The sequence below is a fragment of the Rousettus aegyptiacus genome, unplaced genomic scaffold, assembly GCF_014176215.1.
Source record: "Rousettus aegyptiacus isolate mRouAeg1 unplaced genomic scaffold, mRouAeg1.p scaffold_m13_p_9, whole genome shotgun sequence".
In the NCBI taxonomy this organism is placed as follows: domain Eukaryota; kingdom Metazoa; phylum Chordata; class Mammalia; order Chiroptera; family Pteropodidae; genus Rousettus; species Rousettus aegyptiacus.
In genome coordinates, this window is record NW_023416312.1 from 73702276 (window position 1) to 73714669 (window position 12394).

At 38.0% G+C, this 12394-nt stretch overlaps 1 pseudogene; it reads right to left on the reverse strand.

Annotated features, from left to right (window-relative positions):
- Positions 1–4016: 4016 nt before the first annotated feature.
- Positions 4017–4135, reverse strand: LOC118608583 (annotated as a pseudogene).
- Between the last annotated feature and the right edge of the window lie 8259 nt (positions 4136–12394).

Genomic DNA, 12394 nt, shown 5'->3' on the forward strand with positions numbered 1-12394 from the left:
AAGACATTTAATGATTGCCTTGGAAGTATAGATATTAGGCTGTCTTTTATTTATTTATACTCTACCTATGACTGAATCATCAAACCTACTAGTAGTGTGTGTGTCAACATTCAGCTCAGAGAACTGTATCCACCAAGGATTTTTCAGGTAAACATTACCCCAACCTCTTAGGTGGGATGGCCAAGCTCTAGAAAAGGTTAAGGTCTTCCTGATGCAGCTGAAAGTGTGTTTTCTTTCTTAAAACTGCCCAAATTGAAACCCCATTGAGGATCTGTCTCTGGAGTCAGCATGAGACAGGCCCAGACTGAATAGCTCTCACTGTTCCAGTTTATTTTGTTAAATATCAGTGTTCTACTTTTATTATTGCTATCAATCAAAGTCGGTCAATGATCAACAATAGATCTATAAGTATGCATTTTTGAGTAAATATAGTTGATTAAACTTTTTTGGATGCTTTTGTATTACTGTTTCTACAATACATATTATTGAATAGCCAACAAGCCATATTTCACTATTATTATCAATTTATGTGGCCTGTACATATCTGCATCTTCTGTTATGTGACCTACAATGGAAAAAATGTGGATGCCCCACTTTAAACTTTCCTAAAATTTCAGTTTTCTTGTCTACATTTCTCATCATAACTACATAGCACATCATTAAAACCTGCAATCTCTGATAAGGGCTTAGAGAGCTAGTATTTTATCTCTATTGTTTATTGAGGGCTAATCTCTTTATTTTGAAAACCAATAGAAGAGGTGATTGGTATATATTCTGTCCTGAAAGTTGAGAAACTTGACCTCTGGTCTCACCTAAATAGAAGGTCATAGGACCTCTAGAGGTAGGCCATGAAATGACTTAGAGTGAAGCCCAGATCTTCCTCAGGAAGTAGTTTTGTTTATTAGCCAACATGTCAAAAACCACTCTACTGAGTTCCTGAGTTCCACAATATGGAGCATAGCATTAACCAAGAACCTGATATGGTCCTAAAAAAAACCCCTCAATAATATGCCAGCTCAGCAAAGACTACATAGGCTTTATAGGCTCCTTTCAAAGAATAGAGGTGGGGCATACCATTGGAAAGCAAGATTCAGTAAAGGGTATTGTTCCTTTCTGACAAGCTCTTGAGACATAGTTATTTCAGCTTTGCTCTTTAGAGACCTCTTCAAAGTCCCCATATTTCTTGTATCCTCAGAGAGAACTAAAGGTTCTTAATTCTGGAACCTGTCCCCACCCCATATACACATCCATCCATGCTCACTCTGAGTTTTTGACTCCAATTTAACATAATGGACTCATACCATTAGAATCCACCCCTGAGCCTTTGTTGACCTTCTGTCACTTCTCAACTTATTTCTTGTTACTAGTTTGTTACTCTCAGATTTCATCCCGGTAATTTCTTTTGCCTTGGTCACTTATCTAACCCCTACTAACCCAACTTAGTTATCATCACCTCTGGAAAACCTTACTTAATTACCTGAGTCTGTATTAGGTACCCATCCCCTCTAAGGGTCTCGGAGCATTCCATTGTTCTCTTTATAACTTTTTAGTGTAATAAACTGTATGTCTTTCTCTTCCTCCACTCCCACCTAGAATGTAAGTTCCCTAATAGTACTTGTTCATTGCCATAGCCCCAGTGTTATGTACAGTGTCAAGCAGTGCTTCATAAAACTTTATTGAGTAAATAAATAAGTTAATTCATTCCATTGGCTTATCCATCCTTTATATCCTGGGTGTGCCCTCCACTTGATCCTTAAGCTGGAGATTGACACCATGAAATACCTGATTTTCAGTAATATCACTTACCCATGTTTCGGCTTTGTCGAATTAGCTGCAAGCCAATATGATTTCAAGTGATGAAACATAATTTATAAAATTATTTAATATTGACCAATTGAGTACAGAAAATACATTATAATTTTGTCTTAATTACTTCTGTCAACAAAAATTCCCAAGGACATAGGGGAAAGGAGAAACTTTATTCAGGTGAACAGTTTGTAAACTGCTGAAACACAGTATAGGTGGACACTGAAAGTGCACTAAACCAAAACAAAGGGGAGGCCAGGTTTTATAAAGTTCCCATCCATGTTCCCAATTGGTTTAATTTTTATGCAAATGAGGTTTCCAAATTCATATAGTCCCGATTGGTCAGTATTGTGCGTTCTGATCGGCCATTATACAGCAGTTCTGATTGGTTGGTTTAGATGCAAATGAGGATATGATTGTGCCATTGTGATTGGATAGGGCAAGTCTCAGTTCACTGGTTTAAAGTGGAAACCAGGAACTCCCTTATAATAGTTGAGTCAGACTTGAAAGAACATAGTGCAAAAGGTTGAAAGTTCAGTCTGTGGCTTTCTCTCTGAAATGTAGTAAGCATGAGAGACCTCTGCCAGCAGTGGCCGCTAGTCTCTGGTTATGAAGTTGGGCCCAGTTAACCACAAGAAATCCTACTTGGCAGATATTTTTATTCTCAGGGTTCACATTTCTAATAGCAAAATACCAATACAGATTATCTTTTGAAGTCTCCGTTGTCAGTTGTTGATGGAATCATGTCAAGCAGCTTACAAAAGGTCCCTAAATGTCTATTTGTCATGGTAGGGGGACTATCTATTCAGGTGATCAAAGAACAGATTTAAATTATTAGAGTAGAAATTTAAAAATAAGGGAACACATTCTTGGAAAGTGCTTTTTGTCCTACTATGAATTTAACTAATTAATTGAAAAAGTGAGGTTAGAGGTGTTACCTGGCCACCAAGAGAACTCACAAAATGGTAGTACCTTGGTGAATTTACTAAGATCCATAGTCTGTTCTTCACCTTTGGATTTTAAAACACCTCAGTCTCAAGAATAGCTAATTCATCATATTCAAATTCACATTAATCAAAGTGGAGTGCCAATTTACTAATTTACAAAGAAATGTGGAATGCCAAGGAAAAAATCATAAAGGGAAATACTGATAAATTTTTTTAACTTCCTTACACAAAAATCTACTACAAATAAAATTAATGATAAATGGTTAATATCCATACTAAATAAAGAACTCATATGACTTAATAAGAAAAAGAAAAGTTTTCAGTATAAAAGTGGGCAAAGGATGTGTACAGGAAATTCATAAAAGAAAAAAAACCACAGTTGGCTGATAACTGAATATTTCAATCTTTTCTTCTCCTGCCAGTGGTATGCTGGAGCCTACATGAGACCTCATATTGATATCTTTGAAGTTAAAGTAATGATGGGAATATTTACAATATTCCCATCATTACTTTAACTTCAAAGATGCTGTATATCAGTTTTTTTTCTTCTTGGAGTGCCAGTTGTTAAACTTTTACCAGTATACTACTGTGTACATTCAGTCACTCTCTTTCGCCTGGATCTTTTTCAACTACATTTAAAAATTCTCAAGTCTTCTTTGCTATCTTTAAAGAAACTCCAACCCCTACATCCTTTTCCAGTTACCATACCACCTCTGTTTTCCTTCACAACCAAACTTTTCCAAAGAATTGACTATATTTGCTGAATCCATTCACTCATTTCCCAATCATCCTTCAACACACTTAAGTCACACATTTTTCCCACCATCACGTTCCTAAAACAGCTCTTGCTGAGCTCAATGACCTCTGTGAACTCTAGATTCTATGGACAGTTTTTCTTTACTTTCCTTGACCTGTTGGCGCACTATCCAATTCTGTTGAAATACCCTTGCCTTTGAGCTTCATGATTCTGGTTTTCCTTCAATCTCTATAGCTTCTCCTTTCCAGTTCCCTTCTCAGGTTCTTCTTATTTCATTTCCCATCTCTAAATGTTGGTGCTTTCCAGGGAATAGTCTTGAGTCCTTTTCTCTTCTCTGTTCTCTCCATAGGTAATTTTATTCATTCCCATGACTTTATTTATTTTATATATTTTTAATTTTTTTCTCTATTTTTTTATGTTTTATTTATATTTATTTTATTTTTTAGGCAAGGCAACCCTTGGTTAACCTCACAGATTGTCAGCTTAAAATCCCTTATTATTTTTTATGCCTACAGCACCTGGTCATCCTAGGTGGTCTCCCATTCAAGTATTAACCAGGCCTGATCCTGCTTAGCTTTCAAGATCAGACAGGATCGGGCTTTTTCAGGGTGGCATGGCCGTAGGCTCACTCCCATGGCTTTAAACACTACCTATACACCAATGACTCTAGATTTGGATCTTCGGCCCTGTCCTTTCCTCTGAGCTCCAATTGCCTGCTTGACATTCTCCCACTCAATGTCTCAAAAGCATCTCAAAGTCAACATTTCCAAAACTGGAGCCAAAGACTTTCTCTCCCTTTCTCAAGCTAGAGGTTCTCTAGTGTTTCCCATCTCAGTGAAATGCACCACCATATAAGATGGAAACTTAGGACTAAACTTTAGCATCTCTGTCCTCATCTTTCATATCATCAAGTCTGGATTGTCTTTACCTTCTAAGTATTTCCCAAATAAGTTCTCTTCCCTCCATCTCCACTTCCACCACCCTAGTACAAGCCTCCATGATCTTTCATCTAGACTACTGCAATAGTCTCCTAACTGATATTCTTGCCTCCATTTTATTCCTTTCAATACATTCCATACTGAAGCCAAAGGAACTTTTCAAAACAAGAGTCTGATAATGTCATACTCCTATCTTAAACTCTTTTCTGGCTTCCAGTTGCTTAGGATATAAACAAACAAACGAACAAACAAAAACAACAAAAAAACTGCTAATAATGGCCTAGAGCCCTATATTATCTGGTTCTATGCCCATGTCTTCAGCTTCATTTCATACCACTCCAGTCCCTCTGTTCTCCAGGCACACCAACTTTCTTATTGTTTCTTCCCTTTGCCTAGAATGCTCTTCCTTCTCCACCCCCCCTTCACCTTGCTGACTCCTATTTTATCTTCAGATCTCAATTCAAACATCACTTCCTCAATGAAGCTTCCTATACTGACATACTAGACTAAGTCAGATTTTTACCCTACCGCCCCAGCATTATAGGTTCTCAAGGCGTGATAAATAGCTCCCTAATTGCCCTTATTCCAGGTATGTTTTTTCATGTATGTTTGTAATTATTTATTATTTGTCTTCCTTACCAGACCAAAAGTTCCATGGAGCCAAGGACCAAGTCTGTTTTTTGCTCACCACTGATCTCCAGCACCTCGTTTTGACACATAGTAGGTACTCAATATTTGTGGGATTAATAAATCCCTTAATAATCCTTGTGTATAGGAAATACACTAAAGTAGGCCAGCTAGTATTTCTCCTTTTGTTATGTTTTCCAGAAAGTTAAGAATTATATTTAAAGCTTTATCACAATTAAATCAATCAACCAGATAGCATATTTGACTTCTCTTTTGATCTTGATATTCTATTCCTAGCTTATTGACCCATAAAATATGTTTTGGAATAAGATGCTGTGTGTGTTTGAGTGTGCGTGTGTGTGTGCACACGCATGCATGTGTGAACATGTACATCCATATGCACATGTGTATGAATACAAAGACAAATCAGTATATAAATGCACAGTGTTGAGAGATTGATACAAAAGAAGACCTCACCTTATTCAATGATTAACAGTGGTAATGGTGAAACCAGTATCTCACAAAAGTGTCCCTATCATTTTTTTCTCCATCTGTGTCTTATTTCAAACCTTTCACAGGACTTGGGTTTGATCTGTAGAAAACTACAAGGTCACTGAGAAGAGACCTTGTTTCTTTAGATTCTGAACCATGTCTATGGACTGTTGATTAATGTCCTTCAAGTCACAGAACTTGTTATGGCCTATTTTAAAATTCCTTTGTCTTGAAAAATGTAACACACATCCAGAAGAATTACCAAAGCATAAAGATATACAGGTTATTATGCTCAGAGAAATAAGTCAGACAAAGATAAATACCATATGATTTCACTTATGCGTGGAACCTAAGAAGCAAAAAGAACAAACTAATTGAAAACAGATTCACAAATACAAAGAACAAACTGGTGACTGCCATAGGAGAGGGTGTTGGGGGCGCTGGGATAAAGGAGGGAAGGGGTTACAGAAGTACAAATTAGTAGTTGAGAGATGGTCACAAGGATGGGGAGAAAGGCATAGGGAATGTAGTCAGCAGTAATGTAATGGCTATGTGTAGAGCCAGATGGGTGATAGAGTAAATGGGAGGATTGTTTTATAAACTATATAAATGCCTAACCAATATACTGTATACTTGAAACCAATAATAAAACAAACTGCTTTTAAAAAAGGTTTATAAAACAAACACCCATGTGACCGCCACCAGTTAAGAAATAGAGCACTGGTATTTGTTGTGCATACCGTATGTTGGATATTGCCTTATGACACATATGGTATTTACTACTTGACTTTCAGTGCATATATATCTAGTCTCCCCACTTAGTTAGTTTCTTGAGAGTGGAAGAAATGCCTTGTATTTCTTAATATCTCCCTCGGTGCCTAGTGCAGTGCCCTAGGTGTGGTAAGTGAGCAATGTATTTTACATGATTATACATCTTAGACTAACTGTGACTCTGAGAAGACCTCTGAGGACTAAACTTGGCAAACAAGAATTGTTTGAGGAAATAAAAAATTGTATCATTTGTCTAAATCAGTGTGTACTAATCAAAGGATAAGGATAATTAGTATATCACAATGCAGGAGGTAAGCCCAGACTTCTCTTGGGTTCTGGCTCTTGCCTAATGTATAAAGCCAGCCTAGGACTATCACAGCAGCATCCTAACTAATCTCCTTGTCTCTAGTTTTTTTTCCCCCAGCTTTATTGAAGTATGATAAACAATTAATTGTTCATATTTACATTGTGCATTCAATGAGTTTTTTTCCAATTATAGTTGGCATACAATAATATATTAGTCTCAGTTGTACAGCCTAGTGATTAGTGAGCTATATAACTCAAAAAGTGGTCACCCCACTAAATCAGGTACCACTCTTCCCCTTACATATTTTTTATAGCATTGATAGAAATTTTCCTTACACTACACTTTATATCGCCATGACTATTTTGTATCTATCCATTTGTACTTCTTAATCCCTTTGCCCTTTTTCACCGTCCCCAAACACCTCTCCTATCTAGTGGTCCACAAAATATTCTGTGTATCTACAAGTGAGTTTGTGGTTTTGCTGTAGTTGTTTATTGTGTTCTTTAGATTTTGCGTGTACATGAAATCATGTGATATTTGTCTTTCTCTATCTGACTTACCTCATTCAGCACAATACCCTCTAGGTCCATCAGGGCAATAACTTTTTCCATCTTCTTCCTTTTAGTCTGTGTGTGTGTCTTTTAATATGAAGTGAGTCACTTGTAGGCAGCACATGTAGGGGTCTTGTTTTCTTACCTCTATCTTTTGGAGCACTTAACTCTTTTCCATTTGAGGTACTTGTTGATAAATATGTAGTTATCACCATTCTTTAATCATGTTTTCGATATACTTTTTTTTCTTTTTAAAGAAGTCCCTCCAACAATTCCTGTAATATTCATTTGGTGTTGATGAATTCCTTTAGTATTTTTGTCTGGGAAGCTCTTTATCTGTCCTTTGACTCTAAGTGATAGCTTTGCTGGATAAAGTATTCTTGGTTATAGATCCTGAGTTTTCAATCCTTTGAATATTTTGTGCCAAGCCTTTCTGTCCTGCAAAGTTTCTTTTGAGAAATCAGTTGACAGTCTTATGGGAGCACCCTTGTAGGTAACTAATTGCTTTTCTCGCTGCTTTTAAGATTCTCTCTTTGCGTTTAACTTTTAGCATTTTAATTATTATGTATCCTGGTGTGAGCCTCTTTGTAGTCATTTTTGGGGGGACTCTCTGAGTTTCCTGGGATTGTATTTCTATTTCCTTCACCAGGTTAGGGAAGTTTTCTATCATTATTTCTTCAAATGTATATTCAACTTCGTGTTCTCCCTCTTCAGGTACCTCTATGACACGAATGTTCTTACCTTTAATTTTGTCCCATAGACTTCTTACATTATTATATTCTTGGTTACTCTTTTTTTGATGTTCTGATTGGGTGTCCTTGGCTTCCACATCCTCTGTATTGGTGGTTTGATCCTCTTCCTCCACTCTGTTGATTCCCTCTAATATACTCTTCATTTCAAATAATGTGGTCTTCATTTCTGGGAACCAGTTTCCTTTTTATAATTTCCATTTTCATTTTTATGTTTTTTTAATCTCTTTGTTAAAGTTTTCACTGAATTCATCTACGTGTCCCTTAATTTCATTGAGCATCTTTATAACCAGTGTTTTGAACTCTTCATCCGTTAGATTGCTTGATTCCATTCTTCTTGGATCTCTGTTCTGTTTTCTCATATGGTTTCTGTGTCTTTGTCTTCCCGTTTTGGCTGCCTTTCTGTTTCTATGTAATAAGCAATGCTCCTATGTCTCCCGGTCTTATTAGAGTGGCTTTGTGTAGTAGGTGTCCAGTGGCACAATCCTGAGGGTTTCAGCTGCAGGCCAAGTTTAGCCCCAGCCTGTGCCCCTCTGGGGCCACCTGTTAAGATTCAGCAAGCAATCCACAGATGCTGTGCTTATAGTTGCCTCAAAAGGCCACACCAAAAACTGAAGTCAGCTGTCACCAGTGTGAGTCTTGGCACTGCTCAGCATGTGGCACAGGACTCGCCACGACACGACCGAATGTGTCTTGGGTAGGGCTGTGAGTTGGGGGAGGTGGAGTTTCAGGGAATCCTCTGGGCCGAGTGACCTCTGTTATCCAGTTCGATGATGTCTCAGCTGTGGTGGTGCTGCATCCACACACTGGGAGGGAGGAGGGTTCAACGGAGGAACAATGGATACCATTGGCACTTCTGCCCAGGAGAAAAGCTTACCTCTGTCCCTTGCTCCAACAATTCATTGTCCCTGTAAGTCCCTGGTGATCCCTGAGCAAGAAACCTGGTGTTGATGCTGAGACTGAGCAGGTCTGTCACCATGAAAGTCCTCTGGTGGACACTGCCCCTTTAAGAAGCATCTGCAGCTATGAGTTGCTGTTGTTGTAGCTTCTTTTCCACTCAGCCGCTAGGGACCAGGCAGCCTCACATCTCCACCTCCTCTTATGTCTACCATTGTAGGGTGATTTCTTATTTCTCTCCTTAATTGTAGTGCTTCTGTTCATCCAGACCCCAGGTGACTCTGCTTGCTGTTTGCTCCATATTTCCATCTCAGCTTTGATGTGGTCGCAGGAGGGGATCAACGAAGCTTCTATCATCTATGCCATTTTGCCTGGTTCTCTACAATCAATTTCTTACTCATCTTTTTTGAGGCCTGGAAAATATATTGCCCCTATATTATTTTTTTAATGCCTGATCTTATCCTATCCATCATATGTTAATTTTATTACTCTGAGGAAGGAATGGTCCTGCAATTCTACACAAATTTAAAGCTGTTCATCAACAGACACCAAACCATGTATTAAATTTCTCATATACTGTTAGTGTTTACCATAACACTATGCATGTAACAGGTACTAATAACTGAGTGAAAGAGTGAATTGAATGAAAGCAGATGCAAAAGATATATGGACAACAGAGAGGAAACATTGAATAAAACAGTTTTCCAAAGTTCCATCTTTTAGAGTTAAAATATAAATTTATTATTAACTGCAGAAATAATATCTGAATCCATTCTTATAAAAAAAAGTAAGAATAAAGTTCCCTTTCATCAGCCATCTTCAAACCTAACCACTCTTCTAGAGGTAATCACTGTTTGATATTCATCCTTCTAAAGCACTTCCTCTAAATTTACACCTATATGTGCACTGACATGGAGTGAACCCAGAGATATATTGTTAAATGAATAAGTATTGCAAAACAGTATTTACATTCTGGCACCACAAATTTTTAAACCCTCATTAACTATTATTTAGGTTCTGAACACAGTTCCCATGGGGAGCAGGCTTCCCCACACCAACAAGCAATTCTCAGACACCAGAAGAATGACTGAGAATTCAACTCAGTTCTGATACTATAGTGTCAGATACCACAGGTTAAGGATTATGTCTCATGAGACTGCCCCCCCCACCACTTCAGATGTCCATCACAAGTCCAGGTTGCTACCTGTGCTTCTGACCAATCAATTATAAATCAGAGGTTCCCACGACACTATCCTGAGGTTCAATTAATTTACTATAGTGGCTCGTACAATTCAGAGAAATATATTTACCCATTTATTAAAAGATATAATAATATACAGATGAACATCCAGAAAGAAGAGATGTATGGGGGGCCAGGTATGTGGAAATGGGAGCAAAGCTTCCATGCCCTCTTCCAGGCATGCCACTCTGCCCACACCTACTACTGTTCAACAACCTGGAAGCAATCTGAACCCCATACTTTTGGGATTTTATGAAGACTTCATCACATAATCATAATGGATTATTAATTCCATTTTGAGATCTCTTTCTTTCTCAAGAGAATAGGGGGCAGGGCTGAAAATTCCAAGTTTCTAATTATGGCTTGCCCTTCCTGACGACCAGCCCTCATACAGGAGCCATCCAGGAGCCCATCAAGTACTTTTTAATTAGAGCAAAAGACACTCCTATTACCCAGGAAATTACAAGGGTTTCAAGAACTTTTTGTCAGGAACTAGGAGCAGAGACCAATATATATATATTTTCTATTATCTCACAACTTTGAGTTTTATATGCCCCAAATGACATATTTATGATATTATCTTTCCATTCTTAAACATAGTATGTCTCTCTAAATATTCAGGTCTTCTTTTATGTCCCTCAGTAACAGTACAAGCCCTCACTGTTACACAGTGTCTTGTAAATAGTTGGCATACTATAAATGTTTGTTGATGATTATTTGATAAGGGTATACTTGGGAATTGGAGATCAAGAAGACAGGGCCAACTTTATGTGAAAGTAGGCCCTATTTAAGGTAAGTTCATATTAGAATTGTTGATGTTTCACTTGTAAATCCTGAACCTCAACTTAGTGTCCCATGTGCACCCACACTCCCTCGTCGGCAATCCCCAAGCCTAGGGAAGAAACGAGAAACTGGATGTGTTACATATACACTTGACAGTAGTTTCCAAGTGGTCATCGAATTTTAGAAGCAACATTTAGAAGCGACATTCTATTCTATTCTATCCTAAGTCTACTTGAGGACTCCTTTCTGGCAATGCCACGTCACCAACCCCTACTGAAAAGTTCTGTAAAGAGAGTGACTGCAGAGGATGTAGATGAAAATGGTCACTTTTTGGTGGAGCCATCACTTTCCTTCTCTAGCCACACCCATGTCCATCCACAAGATGGGCCTTGCATGGGTTTTCTAGGGCTGCTGTAACAAAGTACCATAAACTACGTGACTTAAAATAACAGACATATATTGTCTCGCAGTTCTGCAGACTAAAACTCCAAATTAAAAGGGTCATTAGAAAAAAAAAAGTGTCATTAGGGCCAGGCTTCCTCTGAAACCTGTAGGGGAATCCTTCCTTGCTTCTAGCTAGCTTCTGGTAGTTTGCTGGCAATCTTCGGTGTTCCTTTGTTTGGAGAGGTGTATCACTCCAATCTTCCATCTTTACATGTCATTCTCCCTGCATGTCTTCACATTGTCTTCCCTCTGAGTATGTCTATCTCTATATCCAAATTTTCTCTTTATGTAAGGACACCAGTCCTATTGGATTAGGGCCACTATATTGACTTCATTTTAACTTGATCACTTCTGTAAAGACCCTATTTCCAAATAAATTCACATTCTGAAGTATTGGAAGTTAGGATAATCCTTCTGCTTCATATCCATTAGCTCCTTGGATTATCAACATATCTTTTGGGGAGGGACACGATTCAGTCCATAACAGCCCCCATATTTAGATTTGTCCACCCTTCCTTCTCTCTCCACCATGGCTGATTGGACTAAGATGATCCAAGTTAAATCAAGCAGGTTTTTTTTCTCTCAGGAATTTGAATTTTGGAGTGAGAAACATATAGTCTCCAGATGTGATTAGAATTGTGCAAAGTGAACTGTGAGCGAACGAGCAATGTTTTTCACTTTGTGAACCAGAGAAAGCCAGTTTATGGACTTTGAAATATTTAAGAGTAGAGGAGAAAAAGCACTAATAGTGTATGCAATTCCCATTTACCAATGATATGCAAGGTGCTGGGCAACTGCTTCATATCCATTACCTCCTTGGATTATCTTAATGTATATTATCCTCATTGTAAAGATGAGAAAAGTGAGGTTCAGAAAAGGCAAATTGTTTGCCCAAAGTCACCCAGCTACAAAATTGTGAGCAAAGTTTCAAATCTGCCTGGATTCTTAATCCTATATTTCCAGTGCTCATATTAGATTACTGTCCTGGCAGTAATGCCATCCTAAGACCCATATACATTCTTCTCCTTGAATTTCAGGACACATCCCTGTGGCATTATAATAAGGTATGTGCATCCTAAGTATAT